General features: G+C 37.3%; 2 pseudogenes; one reads left to right on the top strand and one right to left on the bottom strand.

The window, feature by feature from the left end:
- LOC107846600 overlaps positions 1-4,341 on the top strand; it is a 10,845-nt pseudogene extending 6,504 nt beyond the window's left edge.
- Positions 4,342-4,484: 143 nt separating this feature from the next.
- On the bottom strand, positions 4,485-17,610 carry LOC107846599 (annotated as a pseudogene).
- Positions 17,611-19,855: the final 2,245 nt, after the last annotated feature.

Below are 19,855 nucleotides of genomic sequence, written 5' to 3'. Positions count from 1 at the left end.
TCTCCCCAATGTAGGCAAGACGTTAGACTTCATGCCAGCTCACATGGTTTATGTCGGTTAGAAGAACCTCCCAAAGAAGACCCCTACTCTTTAAATAGCTTATAGATTTAAAGTCTTAGTATATATTTTGAAAGTTATTATTTTAAGATTTCATGCAGTTGATAAGATTTGAGGACGAGAAGAGGATACATATTTTAAAATAAGGTGTAATGAGTCATGATATTATACTACATCCTTCCTTATTCATGATTTATGAGATTTAGGTTTTAGTTTTTGCTCCAGCTATGTGAGTCATTTATTTCAGCATGCATGATTTCTATAAAGATTGATGATATTATTTAACTATTGCATACACCCCCATATACTCAGTACATCCTCAAAGTACTAATCCACACATATGTCTATGTGCTACATTATCTCATAATGTAGGAGTTGTAGCGTATACACCATATTCAATCAGTTCACAGCTTCCAGTCAACAGGTGATAATTCCTTTTGATTCAAGGGATCGAGTCAGTTATAAAGTTTGAGAAGTATTATATTTTATTTATTCATTCATATTGATTTGGGATAGTTGAGAGTCATGACCCGACTACCTATAGCCAGTACTAGTAGAGGCTTCATAGACAGTCAGTAGTGTTAATGTATTTTATTTCAGTTTTGTTGTCAAAAGCAGAGTTGTAATCTTGTAAAATCAGATTTGTATTGATAAAGTTTAGAGAAGTTTTATGTTTTCGTTGATTTTGTTCAGATTTATGTATCTTATTCAGTTTCTTATAAGTATGCCAGTAGAAGGGTTAACTTGGGATCACTTGTGACCCTAAGCACCGTGTGATATCTCGAGACCCATTTTTAGGGCGTTACAAGCACACTTTTTCCCACCATTGATCGCGACAACTCCATCAATACTCTTATTTGTTGCTCTAGGTCAGATTATAGTGCCATATCATCTTTGAATAGCAACTTCTGCTCGTTAATTAGGAATGGTGAACTTTATACAGTGCGGCAACGAAATAGTGTGGTGGATCATTGGGTGTACTTATCCTATCATCAGCTTGAGTGGAAAGCTTTTGACCCTGTAAAAATGCATTGGATGCATCTGTCGAGAATGACTCCCAATGATTGTTTTGTGTTCTCCGATAAGGAATCATTGGGGGTTGGTATGGAGTTTCTTATTTGTGGAAAGGATATGTTGGGCTATATAATTTATCGATATAGCTTACTAATAAATACGTGGTCAACTGGGATGCAGATGAATGTGACATAATGTTTGTTTGGTAAAGCAAGCCTTGGGGAAATCACCATTTTTTCTGGAAGTTGTGACTCACAAGGTAAAATACATAGCTTTGCTGAACTTTATAATTCAGAGATAGGCACGTGGACTTTGCAAAGCATGAATAATCCATGTAAGATTTGTTCGGGCATATTCATGGATGGAATGTTTTACGTTATAGGAGGCATTGGAGGATTCGACTCAAAGCTGTTGACATGTGCGGAGGAGTATGATCTGGCAATGGGAACATGGACTGAAGTCCCAAATTGTACGTCCCAAATTTGGTGCCCGAAATGCTACACGGTGATCATAACCCCGAAGGACCACAAGCTAAACCATGACTAATATCTATACCTGAATAATGCATAATATACTGTATAAATTTAGAAATAAAGGCTTTAAGGCCGTAAGGTTCAAAACTGAGACATAACTGTCTGAATATGCTAGTCTGAAAAGCCTCTAACTTTCTGAATAAGGAGTTGATGGGACATATCCCTAACTAACTCCATCTACTGAAAGCTAAAACTGAATTAATGAAATTACTCATAATATCATCCTCGAATGATGAGGACTCACAGCAAAACCTAGCTGCTATTGATGCTCTAAAGCTCGTACTTCTGAACCTATGGTATAAAAACACCATAGTGGAAATGCGTCAATACGATTGAAGGTACTGGTATGCATATGAGGTAGGCTAAGTGCAAAGGGTTCACATGCATGAACTATACTAACTGGCTGGATAACATGAATGCGAGAATGCATGCATGAATACGTGATAACTTTAACTGAGATCGTAATGGAATGATTACTGAGCCTGAGTGCTGATAACATGAGATACTGATAGCTATATAACTAAAATAACTAATACTGAGTGACTGTATCTGGTAGTCTAGTTTCTAATGAAAATAGCTAAGTTTTGTACTGTTCTAAGTTGACTGTATCTGACAGTCCTAAATTCTGAAGAACTATCTGAGTTCTCTTACTGAAACTGTATGACTGTATCTAATAGTCCTGGTTGTATAACTGAAATTATGGGAAGAGTTATCTAACCAACATGCCCTAAATAATTGCAATATAGCTAAGTTGGGGTCCAATCTGTAACCCCAATTAGAACGGTGTCAATACCGCGCCACTGGTAAGGACAATCTGTGAGTAACCCTCATATAATAGGTAACTCTAGTGAGAACGATGGGAACCCTCATATAACAGGTTAAGCCACCTCATCCACCCTTATATAATAGGCTATGATGTCTCAACCTACACTGACTACGGAGTTCAGGAACACAAGGATTGCTTTTACGAATCACACCCTCATATAATAGGTGAGTTCCCATCCTTGGGTTTGCTCGGTGCTAATTCCTACTCCCATATGAATACACACTGAACATAATTAACTAAACTGGACTATATTGATTTCATGGAGTTTCGTTGACTGATGGAATACTACTGAGATTTCTGAATTTACTGAGATTTCCTGTGCCACATGACTGACTGAGTTCTATGGATCGTGAGGATATCATGAAACACTACACTAGCTCTAGGTACACAACTATATTTTTCAGGTACAAGTACCTCCAGGAATCGATAGAAGGAAACTGACAAAGCGTGACTTTTTGAATACATGGCCAACATCAACAATTCATACAACGATAGTAGGGGATATTTCATGAAGCACATGGTTATCATAATGTTGTATATAGCTTAGAATGCACATGATCATATCTTAACTTGATCATTTTAATATCATAATTATATCATCACGCAATTGTATTACACAACAATCCTCATGGAAATCATTTTAAACATAGGGGAACACGTACATTCATAACTTGGGTCACAGTTTAACTATCAAGCATACTTTATATTCTCCTAGGCATTTTATCAAACACTTACATTGCATGATTTAAGGCTTAGGCATGATCATAAATTAAATACAACCTTACTTTACAACTCCACCCAATTTGATGATTTCAGTCCACATATTAGCATAATTTCATAAAGAAATAATAAAGGTTCCATCTTGGAATTATACAACAACACATGAACATAATTCAGTTCATAGAATGAATATCACAATTCATAATTTAAAACTTGATTCTTCAGCTTTATGGATGAAAGGAGTCCATGAATGAACACTATGCATACCTTAGATAGAAGATTCTTAATGATTCACGGAGAAATTTGCTTGGACTTGGATCCCCAATTAAAAATCCTATTGTGTTCTTGAGAGGATCTTGAGGTAAGTGGCTATATTTTTGTGTAAATGAGGCTTAATCCCATGTTTTTGACTTACATAGGGGTTAGAGAATTACCCCTTTGCCCTTAAGAAAGCAGACATTTAATGTCCAAATAACTGTGCACCGACGCTATGGGAGATGCAGCGTGTCGAGGGTTTCGATGCTATACCGACGCGGCGTGCCGTAAATGTGTCGAGCCTCAGTTGTTTTGGCTCTGGCAGTCTGCACAACTGGTGACCAATGTGATTGGTGATGAGGTGCGCCAAGATCGCGTTGGTCTACTATTTTTGACTTCCAAACTTGCTTGAAATGAGTTTTGAAAAATCCAAAACATGTTCGGGAATATCTATTGACCTTCCTGATCATGAATTAACAAGAATATAGACCGTTAATGGACATTAAGGTGACAAAATAAATTTTTCAACATTTGAAGGCCAAATTTAAGCTATGTCTAGGCACCTAGCTAGAATTTTCTAAGTCTGTGACCCCCTTGACAAGCTTAAAGGACTGAATTAAGCTTAAGTATTTTACAGGGTATTACTCAAACACGTCTCCTGTGCGACCTAACCTTAGGCATGACATACCTACTACATTTGCAGTGCCTCCAATAGTAGTTGTTGTAAATAATTAATTATATATTGCTGACTATGCTGAAATGTTGGTTAGGAAGTATGAAAAGAATAACAAAGCATGGGTTACTCAAGCCAAGATTCCAACAATAGACAACATTGCAGACCCTTATTTCTCTCCTCGACAAAGTCAAGAAAATAAAGATCGCAAAACCATTAAAAAAAGATTAAGTACTTCTATAACTTTCCTAGAGAAGCTTTAAACACTAATCAAAATCTATCAACTGATGAGAGAAAAAACTTGGGATAAATTACCCATTAGCATGAAACCTGTTGCCCCAGAAACCAATTATGTATTGATCGACACCCACCATCTCTATAGTACAACTAGACGAATTCCATCTCTTTAGCATCCCATGACAGAGCAGTTATATTCAAAGCTACCTGATTGATTTTGGCCTATAAAGTTCCATTCTTGAGGTCCTTCACTAGGAACCCACAAATTAATATCAATAAATCCATGCTTTGTTTGCTTTTCATACTTCCTAATCGACATTTCAGCATAGTCAGCAATGTACAATTGATTATTTACAATAGCTACCAGTGGAGGTGTAACACCCCAAAAATGGGCCCCAAGGTGTCACACGGTGCTTAAGGCTACAAGTAGCCCCAAGCTAACCCTTTTAGCCATTTTTCTACCATTCAACACTTATAATCAAAGTCATCATAATCAAAACATCTAAACATCCTCCATAATATCATACTGCAATACGAATGAAATATGGAAAGTAACAAAATACGACATCTCTAACAAATCTGATCAATCTATCCATCTAGTCTGACAAGCCTCTACTAAACTGTATACCCATGAGCTATTGGGACAAACCTTAATTGACCCGAATGCAGGAAATAAATTGAACGACTCAAAGTAAATGAGGAAATCTAAATAACTAGTCCTCGGACCATGAGGACTCACCACTGCAGAGGAGGTAGATCAACGTGCTCGGATAATCATGGTCTAACCTGGGAATGAGCACCTGAACCTACATTATAGGAAAAATGTAGCCCACATGCGAACATGTGGGTCAGTACCATGGAATATGTACCGAGTACATGGGGATGCATAAAATAAACATATTTATATGCATATATATATATATTTAATGATCATGTCATAAGTTTTCTTTCCAAATCATGCAGGACATTTGTAAATGACTCATAAAGCTTGAAAAAAATCTAAAATCTGAAATCATACACAATGAATGGTAAAACATGCCAATCTGGATATCATGAGCCATTACACTTAATCCAAATATCAACATTATTTTCTTATTCTCTCATCAAGAAATCTTAGTGAAATATGGAATAGTGAATACATCATAAATCTGCATTTCAAATCTCTTTTAAATCAGTAAAATCAATCTAAGAATAAGGGATGACTTTTTGGGAGGTTCTTCTAACTGACATGTACACCATGTGAGCACCCATGATGTCCCACGACTTTCCCCCATAAGGTTAGGGTTGTTCTACCCTTGCCATCGGTGTAGAACAATCTCATCTCAGTGATCACTATCTCAATTTTTCACATATAGTGGAAGCGAATTTCTCAACCTATGGTGGCACATAGTTCTGGGGTATGAAACTGTAGTAACATACCCAACTCGGTGCTAAATACTATGCTCAAAAATCTCAAGAAAAATCCACTTTAAGGGTAATCTCATATTTCTTAAGTTAAATAAATGATAAAATCCGTAACTCATTTCATAAAGTGGATTTTAACTTTGTTGTGACCAAAAGGTCAAATATTTCTATACTTCATCAAAAATATTCTAAACATGGGTGCATGTAGCACATAAATTCTCAAAATAACAATCTCAATGTGGTTTAATGACCCTTATAGCGATACTTAATCAAAACATTTCAACATTTATGCTTTATATCACAAGCATGCATAATTTATACGGAAATCTGAAAAATTTCAGCCTAATCTCAAACTCATGGAGTTTATTTTCTAAACATTCAAATTAATCATAGTATCTTGAAAAACAACATAGGATAAGATTTATCACTTCAAATTCATGATAAAACATGTAAAAATCATGTATCTTTGTAAAATAATGCAAACTTTGGGCACAAGAACAAAAGGGTGTTCTTGTTCATAACCCCACATACCTTTATGGTAATGGATTCGTTGAAAGATTGGACCCTCAATGTTGATTGTGTAACCCTAGTTGTTTTTCTCCTTTAGTGCTCTTGGATGATGAACTTAGACTGATAATAGGGTTATGATGTGTTTAGAATCTATTAAATTCAAAAGGTTAAGTTTAGGGGTGTGTAAGGAGTGCCAAAAGACTTAATTGCCCACAAAATAACCCAAAAATGGAGTGTTTAAGTCACTTGAAACCATAAGATATGCGCCGCACATGATATCGCATATATTTACATAGCGCCGCATATGATATCTCCTATATTTACATAGGTGCCGCATATGATATCACCTATATTTAAATAGGCGCCGCATATGCTATCGCCTATATTTACATAGGCGTCGCATATGCTATCACATATGCTTTCCAGTGGCCATGTGTGATTGGTTAGGCGACACACTCTACTTCGTAAAGCCATAACTCCTAGCTCGGGTCTCGGATTTTGGTGAAATTGGTATAGTTGGAAAGCTAATTCAATTCTCTATAATTTTTTGGGTAGCAATATGCAGAAATACCACATATTTATCAAGTTATACTCATTTAAAGATGACCCTTGCGAATTCAAACACTAAAACTTGATGGATTTCGAAACTCTTAGATTGTACTACCTTAAGTGACTCATATAACCACACTTAACACATCATAAGCTCTCTTATAACTAGAGTACTCTTAGTAATTTAGGTGCCCAAATATGGCTTACAAAATTAGGGTTTTCACATATACGAACAACGGTTAGTTTTCTAGCTTAGGAAAGTGCGGGGCATTACAATATCTCCCCCTTGGGGACATTCGTCCTTGAATGACCCTAGGTATGCTAAGAGTATAGAGAAAATGAAGGGTACACAGCTGAAGCAACTTGCTAATCTTGCCTCTATTTCATTCTACATTTCGGACACAACAAGGGGTGCATCACTCATGAAATCACAGCTGAATAGTATAAAATAACTGCTGAACTACTGCAATTCTGCATAGAAAAGGAATGATTTAAAGCAGAACATTACCTTTGGCTTGATCGGAGCTTATGGAAAATAGGTGCAGGTACTTGGATTGCATATCCGCCTCAGCTTCCCATGTTGCACCCTCAACGGATTGGTTTCACCACAACACCTTGACCAAGGGAACTTCTTTGTTCCTTAGTCTTCAGACTTGGTGATCTAAAATCTCAATAGGAACTTCCTCAAAAGAAAGACTATCTTGCAATTAGGGTTTTCTGAAGGATCTACAACAACACAATCACCAATGTGTTTCCTAAGCATGGATATATGGAAGACAGAGTGAACAGAAGATAACTCTGAAGGCAACTCAACCTCATACGCTACCTTACCAACACGACTAAGAACTCTGTAGGGGCCAACATAATGGGGACTAAGTTTCCCTTTCTTTCCGAATCTCCTCACTCCCTTCATAGGTGAAATCTTCAAATACACCAAGTCACTAAATTCAAATTCAAGGTCTATTTTCCTCACATCAGCATACGACTTCTGATGACTCTGTGCGGTTTTTAATCTTTCTCTAATCACTTTGACTTTTTCCATAGCTTCAAAGACAGAATCAGGGCCACTCACGGTCGCTTCACCCACTTCAAACCAACCTATGGGTGACCTACATTTCCTCTTATACAATGCCTCAAATGGAGCCATGCCAATGCTAGAGTAAAAACTGTTATTGTAAGCAAACTCTATCAATGGTAAATGCTCATCCCAACTCCCCTTAAAGTCAAGAGCACACGCTCTCAACATATCCTCTAAGGTATGGATGGTCCTCTCAGCATGACCATCTATCTACGGATGGAAAGCAGAACTCAAATGCACTTGGGCACCAAGACCCTTCTGAAAAGCTCTCCAAAACTGCGAAGTGAACTGAGTACCCCTATCTAAAATTATGGACAAGGGAACTCCATGCAATCTGACTAATTCCCGGATGTATAATCTAGCGTAATCCTTAGCAGTATAAGAAGTACTCATAGGCAAGAAGTGTGTAGACTTAGTCAATCTATCCACAACAACCCAAATGGAATCATGATGGCATCGGGAAGGAGGTAAACCAGTCATAAAATCCATGTTTATCTCTTCCCACTTCCAAGTGGGAATACCAAACTCCCTCATCATACCATGAGGTCTTTGGTGTTCTACCTTAACCTGTTGGCACGTCGCATACTTAGCCATAAATTCTGCTATATCCTTGTTCATGCCACTCCACTAATAGATTTCTTGCAAGTCGCGATACATCTTGGTGGCACTAGGATGAATAGAATATCGTGCACCGTGTGTTTCAGCTATAATTCTCTATCTCAGATCCTCAACATCTGGAACACATAATCTATCTTGCAATCTCAACACACCATCCCTCCCTTACGAGAAAACCTCCACCTTTAAGTCCTTGACTGATTCTTTCAGTCTGACAAAACTAGCATCTAAGTTTTGCTTCTCTTTTACTTCCAAAACCAAGGAGGATTCAGAGCTACTCTGTACTAACATACTTCCTTCAGTGGAGTCAAGCAACCTAAATCCCAACCTAGCCAACCAATGCACATAATAAGACAACTCCTTCTTACCCTCTCCAATATGCAAAAAACTACCCATAGACATCCTACTAAGGGCATTCGCCACCACATTGGCCTTTCCCAGGTTATAAAACACACTCATATCGTAGTCTTTTAATAACTCTAACCATCTTCTCTACATAAGATTCAACTCTCTCTAGGTAAAGACATATTGTAGACTCTTATGATCAGTGAAAACATCAACATGAACACCATATAAGTAGTGTCTCCAGATTTTCAGATCAAACACAATAGCAGCTAACTCAAGATCATGGGTAGGGTAATTCATCTCATGGGGTTTCTGCTGTCTAGAGGCATAGGTTATAACCTTACCTTTCTACATCAGTACACAACCCAAACCAACTCTAGAAGTATAACAATATACCACAAAACCATCAACGCCATCAAAAAGAGTCAAAATAGGGGTTGTAGTGAGTCGAGTCTTTAACTCCCAAAAACTATTCTCACAAGAATCGAACCACAAGAACTTTACTTTCTTTTGGGTCAACCGAGTCATAGGAGATGCTATAGAGGAGAAACCTTCAACAAAATGGCGGTAATAGCCAGCTAGACCCAAGAAACTTCTAATGTCAGATGGAGAGATAGGTATAGGCCAGTTTCTAACAGCTTCTGTTTTCTGGGGATCAACTCTACACCTTTGGAAGAAATAATATGACCCAAAAAAGCACTGACCTTAGCCAAACTTCACACTTGCTAAATTTGGTGAATAAGTGACGATCTCTAAGGGTTTGTAAGACGATATGGAGATGATCTGCATGTTCATTCTCACTACGGGAGTATACCAAAATATTGTCTATAAACACTATGACAAACATATCAAGATATGGCTTGAATATTCGATTCATGAGGTCCATGAAAGCTGCTGGGGCATTAGTTAGCCCGAAGGACATTACAAGAAACTCAAAATGACCATAACGTGTTCAAAAGGCTGTCTTCGGGATATCATATTCCCTAACTCTGAGTTGATGATAGCCAGAGCGAAGGTTTATCTTTGAGAAGTAACTTGCACCTTGCAATTGATCAAAAAAATCATCTATTCTGGGAAGGGGATACTTGTTTTTGACAGTGACTTTGTTAAGCTGGTGATATTCAATGCACATGCACAAAGAGCCATCTTTCTTTCAAATGAATAAGACAGGTGCACCCCAAGGAGACACACTTGGTCTTATAAAACCTTTATCTAAGAGATCTTTGAGTTGCTCTTTCAATTCCTTAAGTTCTGCGGGTGCCATATGATATGGAGGAATGAAAATGGGCTGAGTATCGAGAAGAAGATCAATTCCGAATTCTATCTCTCTATCGGGAGGTACCCCTGGAAGATCTTTCATAAAGACATCAGGAAACTCATTAACAATGTTAACTGACTGGAGAGTTAGAGTCTCAGACTTAGTCTCTTTAACTCTGACTAGGTGATAAATTCACCCTTTGGAAATAAGCTTTCTAGCCTTGAGATATGAGATAAAATGACTCTTGGGAGATGCGGAATTACCAGACCATTTGATAACAGACTCACCAGGGAACTAAAACTTGACTACACGGGTATGACAATCTATGGATGCATAACAAGAGTGAAGCCAGTCCATACTAAGAATTACATCAAGATCTACCATGTCTAACTCTATCAGATCAGCAAACATAACTCTATAAAGAATAGAAACAGGACACTTTTTGTACACTTTTTGGGAAATAATGGACTCACCCACAGGGGTAGAAACTAGGATGGGATCAGATATAATCTCGGGACTCACTTCAAAATTTACAGCAACCAGAGGTGTCACATATGAAAAACTGGACCCAAGGTCCAACAACGCATAAACATCAAACTGAAACACACAAAGCATACTAGTAACAATATCGGCGGAGTCCTCTTGCTCCTGACGGGAAGGCAAAGCATAGAATCTGTTCTGGCACTGACCGTCAGCAGTGCTGGAAGAAGCACCATGAGTAGGAGCTGGATGAGCTACAGGAGCTGGAGTACTAGCAGTCTGAGCCTGGGGGCGAACATCACGGTTCCCCTGTCTCGTATAAGGATAATCTCTAAAACTGTAGCCCTCCTGGCCACATCCATAGCAGCCCGTCTCACCCCATAAACACTTACCCCCATGATCCCTACCATACCTGGTGTATGGTGGATGGTTAGGCCGGTTACTCACAGTATTCTGAGATCGAAGACCTGTTTCCCTGTTCTTGCCTACCTCTAAGTGCTGAAGCACTAGCTAACGATGGTGATGGCATAGATGAGCGGCTCTGAAACTGATGGTGATTCCCTCTTTGCATTCTGTTCTAACCATTAGTAGGTTGCTCAAATTTGTCTCTCTTATTTCCCCTTACTCTATCCCTCTCTTTTATCTTATCTGATTCGATCTGTTAGGTATGGGTCATCATTCTAGAAAGATTCATCTCACTATTAAGCATAGATGATCTACACTCCTTAACCATATAGCTTGACACCTCTATCAAGAACATACCTATACTGGCTCGATTATCGGCTATCAGATTTGGGGCATATTTTGCTAACTGATTAAAATTCAAGTAATACTCTTTAATAGTCATGGAGCCTTGCTGTAAGTTCATGAACTCCTCTACTTTTGCCTCTCTCAACTCTAGCAAAAAGAATTTATCCAGGAATGCATCCTAGAACTCCAGCCAAGTCATAGGAGCAGCACCCTCTACTCTACCCTTTCTCCATACAACCACCCAGTCATACGCAAGGTCTTTCAATCTGTAGGATACTAACTCAACACTCTCCTCCTCAGACACGTGCATTACCTGTGTGATATTCCTTATCTCCTCCAGATATAACTACGGATCCTCACCTACCTTGGACCCATAAAACTCTGGTGGATTCATCCGCATAAAGTTACAAATTCTTGCGGCAGCTAAGTCACTCCCTGTTGTTGTGGAGCCGAGGCCTGGTTGGTCTAAATGTTGGCGGTAACAGATTGGGCAAGCGCCTGAAAAGCTGCCCTGAACTCAGCGTAGGATACATTCTCATTCAGGGGATCAACAGGATGAGGTTGCTAAACCGCGTTATTTCTTCTAGCTCGGCGAGAAGGTATATTCTAAAAGAAGAGAGCACAAATTAATAGCTGAAAGGGAACAACTGTAAGAACGATAGACTTCTAAAAGAATAAAACAACCCTTTTTTTTCTAAAATGTTTCATAGCCTCTTGCTCATAGACGTGACGTGCTACAGACCGATGATCAAGAATCTACTTAACGGGGCTTGTCAGACTCCCTAGGACTCCAATAACTTTAGGCTTTGATACCAAGTTTGTAGCGCCTAAAAAATGGGCCCCAAGGCGTCACACGATGCTTAAGGCCACAAGTAGCCCCAAGCTAACTCTTTTAGCCATTTTTCTACCATTCAACACTTGTAATCAAAGTCATCATAATCAAAATATCTAACCATCCTCCATAATATCATAATGCAATACGAATTAAATACAGAAAGTAAAAAAATACGACATCTCTGACAAATCTGATCAATCTATCCATCTAGTCTGACAAGCCTCTACTAAACTGTATATCCACGAGCCATTGGGACAAACTCCAACTAACCCGAACTCAGGAAATAAACTGAACGACTCAAAGTAAATGAGGAAATCTGAATAACTAGTCCTAGGACCATAAGGACTCACCACTGCAGAGGATATATATCAACGAGCTAGGATAATCACGATCAAAACTAGGAATGAGCACCTGAACCTATATTATAGGGAAAATGTAGCCCACATGCAAACATGTGGGTCAGTATCATGGAATATGTACTGAGTACATGGGGGTGCATGAAATAAACATATTTATATGCATATATATATATATATATATATATATATATATATATAAATCTATATATATATATATATATATATAATGATCATGTCATAAGTTTTCTTTCCAAATCATGTAGGACATTTGTAAATGGCTCATAAAGCTTGAAAGAAATCGAAAATCTGAAATCATACACAATGAATGGTAAAACATGCCAATCTGGATATCATGAGCCATTACACTTAATCCACATATCAAGATTATTTTCTTATTCTCTCATCAAGCAATATTAGTGAAATATGGAATATTGAATACATTATAAATCTACATTTCAAATCTCTTTTAAATCAATAAAATCAATCTAAGAATGAGGGACGACTCTTTGGGAGGTTCTTCTAACGACATGTACACCATGTGAGCACCCATGATGTCCCACGACTTGCCCCCATAAGGTTAGGGTTGTCCTACCCTTGCCATCAGTATAGAACACTCTCACTATCTCAATTTTTCACATATAGTGGAAGTCAATGTCTCAACCTACGGTGGCACGTAGTTCTGGGGTATGAAATCGTAGTAACATACCCAACTCGGTGCTAAATACTACTCCAAATACTATGCTCAAAAACCTCAAGAAAAATCCACTTTAAGGGTAATCTCATATTTCTTAAGTTAAATAAATGATAAAATCCATAACTCGTTTCATAAAGTGGATTTTAACTCTGTTGTGACCCAAAGGTCAAATCTTTCTATACTTCATCAAAAATAGTCTAAACATGGGTGCATGTAGCACATAAATTCTCAAAATAATAATCTCAATGTGGGTTAATGACCCTTCTAGCGATACTTAATCAAAACATTTCAACATTTGTGCTTTATATCACAAGCATGCATAATTTATACGGAAATCTGAAAATTTTCAGCCTTTAATCATAACAATAATCTCATGGAGTTTATTTTCTAAACATTTAAAATAATCATAGTATCTTGAAAAACAACATAGGATAAGATTTATCACTTCAAATTCATGAATAAACATGTAAAAATCATGTATCTTTGTAAAATAATGCAAACTTTGGGCACAAGAACAAAAGGGTATTCTTGTTCATAACCCCACATACCTTTATGGTAATGGATTCGTTGAAAGATTGGACCCTCAATGTTGATTGTGTAACCCTAGTTGTTTTTCTCCTTTAGTGCTCTTGGATGATGAACTTAGACTGATAATAGGGTTATGATGTGTTTAGAATCTATTAAATTCATAAGTTAAGTTTAGGGGTGTGTAAGGAGTGCTAAAAGACTTAATTGCCCTCAAAATAACCCAAAAACGGAGTGTTTAAGTCACTTGAAATCATAAGATATGCGCCGCATATGATATCGCCTATATTTACATAGGCGCCGCATATGATATCGCCTATATTTACATAGGCGCCGCATATGCTATCGCCTATATTTACATAGGCGCCGCATATGCTATCACCTATATTTACATAGGTACCGCATATGCTATCTCCTATATTTACATAGGCGCCGCATATCCTATCGCATATGCTTTCTAGTGGCCATGTGCGATTGGTTAGGCGACGCACTCTACTTCGCAAAGCCATAAATCGTAGCTCGGGTGTCGGATTTTGGTGAAATTGGTATCGTTTGAAAGCTAATTTGATTCTCTATAATTTTATGGGTAGAAATATGAAGAAATACCACATATTTATCAAGTTATGCTCATTTAAATATGACCCTTGTGAATTCAAACACTAAAACTTGATGGATTTCGAAACTCTTAGCTTGTACTACCTTAAGTGACTCATATAACCACACTTAACACATCATAAGCTCTCTTATAACTAGGGTACTCTTGATAATTTAGGTTCCCAAATATGGCTTACAAAATTAGGGTTTTCACATTTATGAACAACGGTTTATTTTCTAGCTTAGGAAAGTGCGGGGCATTTCAGGAGGCGCTGCAAATGTAGTATGTATGCCATTCCTAAGGTTAGTCGCACAGGAGATATGTTCGATATTTCAGACTACGTTCCCATTGCCAGGTAATACTCCTCCACACATTTTAATAGTTTTGAGTTGACTCCTCCAATACCTCATATCACGTAAAACTTTTCAACTATGAATACAGCAGAACACATCTTACATGGATTATTCGTGCTTCGCAAAGTCCTCCATGTGTCTGTCTCTGAATTCTAAAGTTCAGTGGAGCTAAGGATTTTAACTTGTGAGTCACAACCGCCAGGAAAAATGGCAATTTCCCCAAGGCTTTCTTTACCAAAAAAACATTATAGCGCATTCATCTGCATCCTTGTTGATCACGTAATTTTCAGTAAGCTATATTTATAAATGACATGGGCAAACACATACTTTACGAAAACAAGAAACTCCGTACCAATCGCCAAAGATTCCTTATTGAAGAACACAAAAAAATCATTGGGAGTCATTCTCAACAAATGCATCCAACGTAGCCTAGAAGGGTCAAAAGATTCCCATTCAGGCTGCCGGCAGGAGAAATACACCCAATGCTCCACCACATTATTTCATCATCATGCTGTATAGAGTTCACCGCTTCTAATTAATAAGTGGAAGTTGTGGTTTAAAGATTCTATGGTGCCATAATATGACCTAGAGCAACGAATGAGAGAATTGATGGAGTTGTCACGGTCAATGGCAGGAAAAAGTGTGCTCCTATCAGAATTATCCCCAGAATGATTCTGATTGTTAGATTGCTCATCATGGTCCTGACTGTCAGTATGCTCATCAGGGGATGCTGAAGAACTCCCTAAGGAAAGATCCACTCCCACTAGGTTGGAACCATTGGACTTCTTTTGCAACCTGCATTGAACATTTTCAACCTCCTAGTCAACAACCAATAGCCTTTTGTCATTCTGGACTTCAATGCTATTGACCTATAACTCATGCAAGCCGTCCAGTTACTTTTTATCCAACAATCCCTTGTAACCACATAGGACGGTTCTTCTGACATATCTTCCAGATTCAACCCTAAAATAAACACCAGTTCCGCCGCCTTCCTCTGATATGGATCCTCAAACCCTGTGTCTTCCTAATAAGATTGATGTAATTGAACAAAATTCATTTAGGGTTAAGGAATCATTGTTTGCAGTCACAACATTAAAAGAATTAATTAGAGTAAAAATGAAACTAGTTATATAGTCATACCAAGTGAGGAATTTAAACCGAATGGCATGAATCACCTGATGAAGCCAATCCCAAAAAGTAAGAAAAGAAAATATAGCCAATTGAAGACTGATGTTTTTCTAAAGAGCAGACAGTGGTGAGTGAATATAGGGAATAAGTTCGATTACCAAATTAAAGTGACGAAGATTGCGTGGCAATGAATATTCTAGTAGGGTTTATGATATATGACATGTTTTCTTAAAAGGACTCTCACTAATATATTTAAGGATGCGGGACCTGTGTCGCATAATTTTAATGTGTAATTAATAATTTCATGTGTTTCTGTATTGTATCTCTAATCTAAATGTATGATATTATTAGGGAATGTGAGGTTTTAATGATGGACATATGAATGAAACATTTTGTGCAAGTTATTCCCCACAAGTGAATCTAATGATGCTCACATGAACTGCTTGTTGAAGTTGATGCAAGGCTGACAATGCATCAGGACAAAAGTGGATAAGAAAGAAAGCTCAGAATTGTTTCAAATGCTATAATTAAGGAGAAGATAAATGCAGCATCTAGAAGTTGAGTTGATCAAGGAGTTCTACAAGACTAATGGATAAAGGAGAAGAGTCCTACTCAACCTAGGAGAGAGATGGTAGCAACTAAGGAGTGAAACTACCTGGGAATCCTATTGAAGATAGAAAAGCACATCAACTAAAGGACTCTATCCAGAGTTGGCTTAAATACAACAAACGACATTCAAAGTGTTTCACTCGTGCAGTGAAAAGATAGTCAACAATTAACAAATCAGTTCTACAACTTGAAGGAGCTATTGGAACAACCTGGTCCTTTACTTAGAGTCATAGACTATATGTAATAGGTTGGTCATTGAGACATATTGAGTTGTAATATTTAGTCTCAGTGAAGTATAAACTGAGTTAGGATTAACTTCTTCAAGTTGGGGAACTAGAAGACTTTGGAACACTTATCTTGGGAAGATTAGTGTTTTTGTAAAAGTACGAGTTAGAAGTTTAAGTCCTAGTTTACAAGAAGTCTTGTAATTTGTTGATTGTTGAGGCTCAAAAGTTATAGTGAAGTTGGGTTTAAATTCTGTAGAGGTACAAGTCATGGTTTTTTACACTTTTCTTGAGCTGGGTGTTTTCCACGTAAAAATACTGTGTTCAAGTTTTACTTTTGTAAACCATGTTAGATTACTTGTTCCACAAACAGGCAACCAGTCGAGTAAAATATTAAAATCAGTAGGGCACTCACTCTAACAAGTGTTATCAGAGTGAGGTTGTGTTAAATAAGGTTAGAACATAAGAAAAGATCACAATGATGAATTCCACACCTCCAACTGGGCACAGTAAAGGTCTGTCAACTACTAGACCTCCACTCTTTGATGGTTCTCACTTCATCTGGTGGAAGTCTAGGATGTAGATGTTCATCCAAGGAGAAGATTATGAACTATGGGATAGGATCACTAATGGTCCTACTATTCCAATGAAGATGGTTGATGGTGAACCAATTAAGAACGTAAGGAGTGAATTTACTACTGATGACTTAGTGGCACTAAAGAAAAATGAAAAAGCTAAGAACATCCTAGTTTGTGGATTAGGACCTACTGAATACAACAAGGTGTCAACATGCTCCACTGCTAAGAAAATTTGGGATGCACTGGTAAATGCATATAAGGGCACCTCTCAGGTAGATAAATTTAGGATTTCTCTTCTTTTCACTGACTATGAGGCATTTAAGATTAAGGATAGTGAATCCTTGCATGAGATGATAACTAGGATTAATACCTTAACAAATGAGCTAACTTCTTTGGGAAAAGTCATCACTAAGGAGGAACAAGTTGAAAAGGTACTGAGAGTACTACCAAAATCTAAGTGGAATATCAAAGTAACTGCAATAAGGGAGGTAAATAAGGATCTCACTGGTATTACCCTAGATGAACTGGTAGGAAACTTAAGGACTTATGGAATGGAAGTTAATAGAACCAAAGAACAAGCAGCTCCTAAGAAAATCTTGGCATTGAAGGCTTCTGATAGTGATGAGGAATTTGAACTTAATAAAGAACAAGTTGCCTTCATAACTAAGAACTTTAACAAATTCTTTAAAAAGAAGAAGGGAAAAGGTAGAAAGAAATGTTCAAATGACAATCCAAATAGCTGTTACATGTATGGCAAGACTTATCATCAGATCAGAGACTATTCAGTCTAGAAAATAGAATGAAAGAAGGAAAGGTCTGAAAAGGAACTGAAGGAAAAGGACAAAAGGAAGGAGGAACATGCAATGATAGCAGCTTGGGGGTCTGACTCAGATGATGATGAAACTAACGAAACTGATGAAACTACATTCATGGCACTTGGAGATTCATACTAAGATGAAGAAGATGATACTACTGAAGTAAGCATACTTGAACTTAAAGAAAAACTACATTTGTTTTCTAAATCAAAACTTATTTCCTTGATGAGTGCACTAATTGATGATTTCCAAGAATTAACTTATGATAGGGATGAGTTGTTCAATAGTTTTGCAAGCCTGAAATTTGATCTGATTGAATTAAAGGCTTGTAAAGTTATAATTGACAAGGAAAACTGCACTCTCAAGAAATAGGTTGTAGAACTTGATTCTTCTAATAATGATCTTAAGTCTGAAATCCTTAAATTAACTCTCACTAAAAATGGGAAAAGGCCATGAGTAAAGAATAAGAAAGTGTTGAACTTGAATTAGAAAAGTGCAAACTAGAGTGTAGTATTGCAGCTAACTTGATAAACAAACTGAGTCAAGAAGTCTCTAAACTGAAACTTGATCTTGAAAGAGCTAATAGGTGGCAAAATTCTTCAAGAATTGTTCACAAATTAAGTGAAAGAATTCACAATGAAAAGGCAGGTTTGGGATTCCACAAAGGTAGTGTTGATCCTAAAGATTTGTGTTATATATATGGCAACCTTAGACATCCAACCACTGAATGTCAGTAGATGCTAAGAGAAGATCAAACAGTCAAAACCTTGCAAATAAATTTTCTCAGACCAAAAAGAGAAGAACTGGTTTAGGTCAGAGAAACAGGTTGCACTACATGTTGCCAGTTGGACTAGAAGTAATTTAATTCATCCTTTTACTCATAAAACAAGACCTAATATTGTCTGGATTCCTAAGTCTAACCATTGATTTATTTTATAGGAGAAAGTGAAAGAAAGCAAAAGGCATTGGTACTTGGATAGTGCTTGTTCAAAATACATGACTGGTGATAAGAAAAAGGTCCTTTCACTTTCAAAAATCAATAAAAGAGGAGTTTCTTTTGGTGATGGAAAATGGGAAACCATACTGGAGTTGGAAAAATTGTCTCATCTCAGTCAAGAGCATTGGAAGATGTCTATCTTGTAGAAGGATTAAAGCATGGCCTGCTGAGTATTTCACCACTGTGTGATAAAGGTAATAAAGTTATTTTCACTTCTGCAGGTGTCAAAGTCAAGATAATGGACACCAAGGAGATTGTGCTCACTGCTATAAAATATATAAATGTATACAAAGCTGACATAATGGCAATACTAGGACTAGAGTTGACTTTTCTGAGTGCAATAGAAAATGATCTCCTCTTTTGGCACAAGAGACTTGGACATACAAGTCTGAAACAAATAAATATACTTTCCTCCAAAGATATGGTATTGGGATTACCTAAGACCATATTTAAGAAAGAAAAGTTATATAGTACTTGTGTAAGGGGTAAGAAGGTAAGATTTTCTTTTAAGTCAAAGAATCATGTTAGCACTACCAAGTGCCTTGACCTGGCTCATATGGACTCGTGTGGACCAATGAGACTTCAAAGAGAAAGTGGAAAAAGGTATGTTTTTATAATTGTTGATGATTATTCCAGGTTCACCTGGACTTTGTTTCTATCCTCTAAACAAGATGCCTTTGATGTCTTTGCAATTCTCATCAAGAAAATTGAAAAAAAAACTAGGCACTTCCTTAGTTTCCATAAGATCTGACCATGGTATAGAATTTGAGAATGTCAAGTTCTTAGAATTTTATTCAGCAAATGGTATAGATCATAATTTCTCTGCTCCTAGAACACCA

Source organism: Capsicum annuum, chromosome 11 (genome assembly GCF_002878395.1).
Source record: "Capsicum annuum cultivar UCD-10X-F1 chromosome 11, UCD10Xv1.1, whole genome shotgun sequence".
NCBI classification, from domain to species: Eukaryota; Viridiplantae; Streptophyta; class Magnoliopsida; order Solanales; family Solanaceae; genus Capsicum; species Capsicum annuum.
This window is presented reverse-complemented; position numbering and strand designations above follow the sequence as displayed.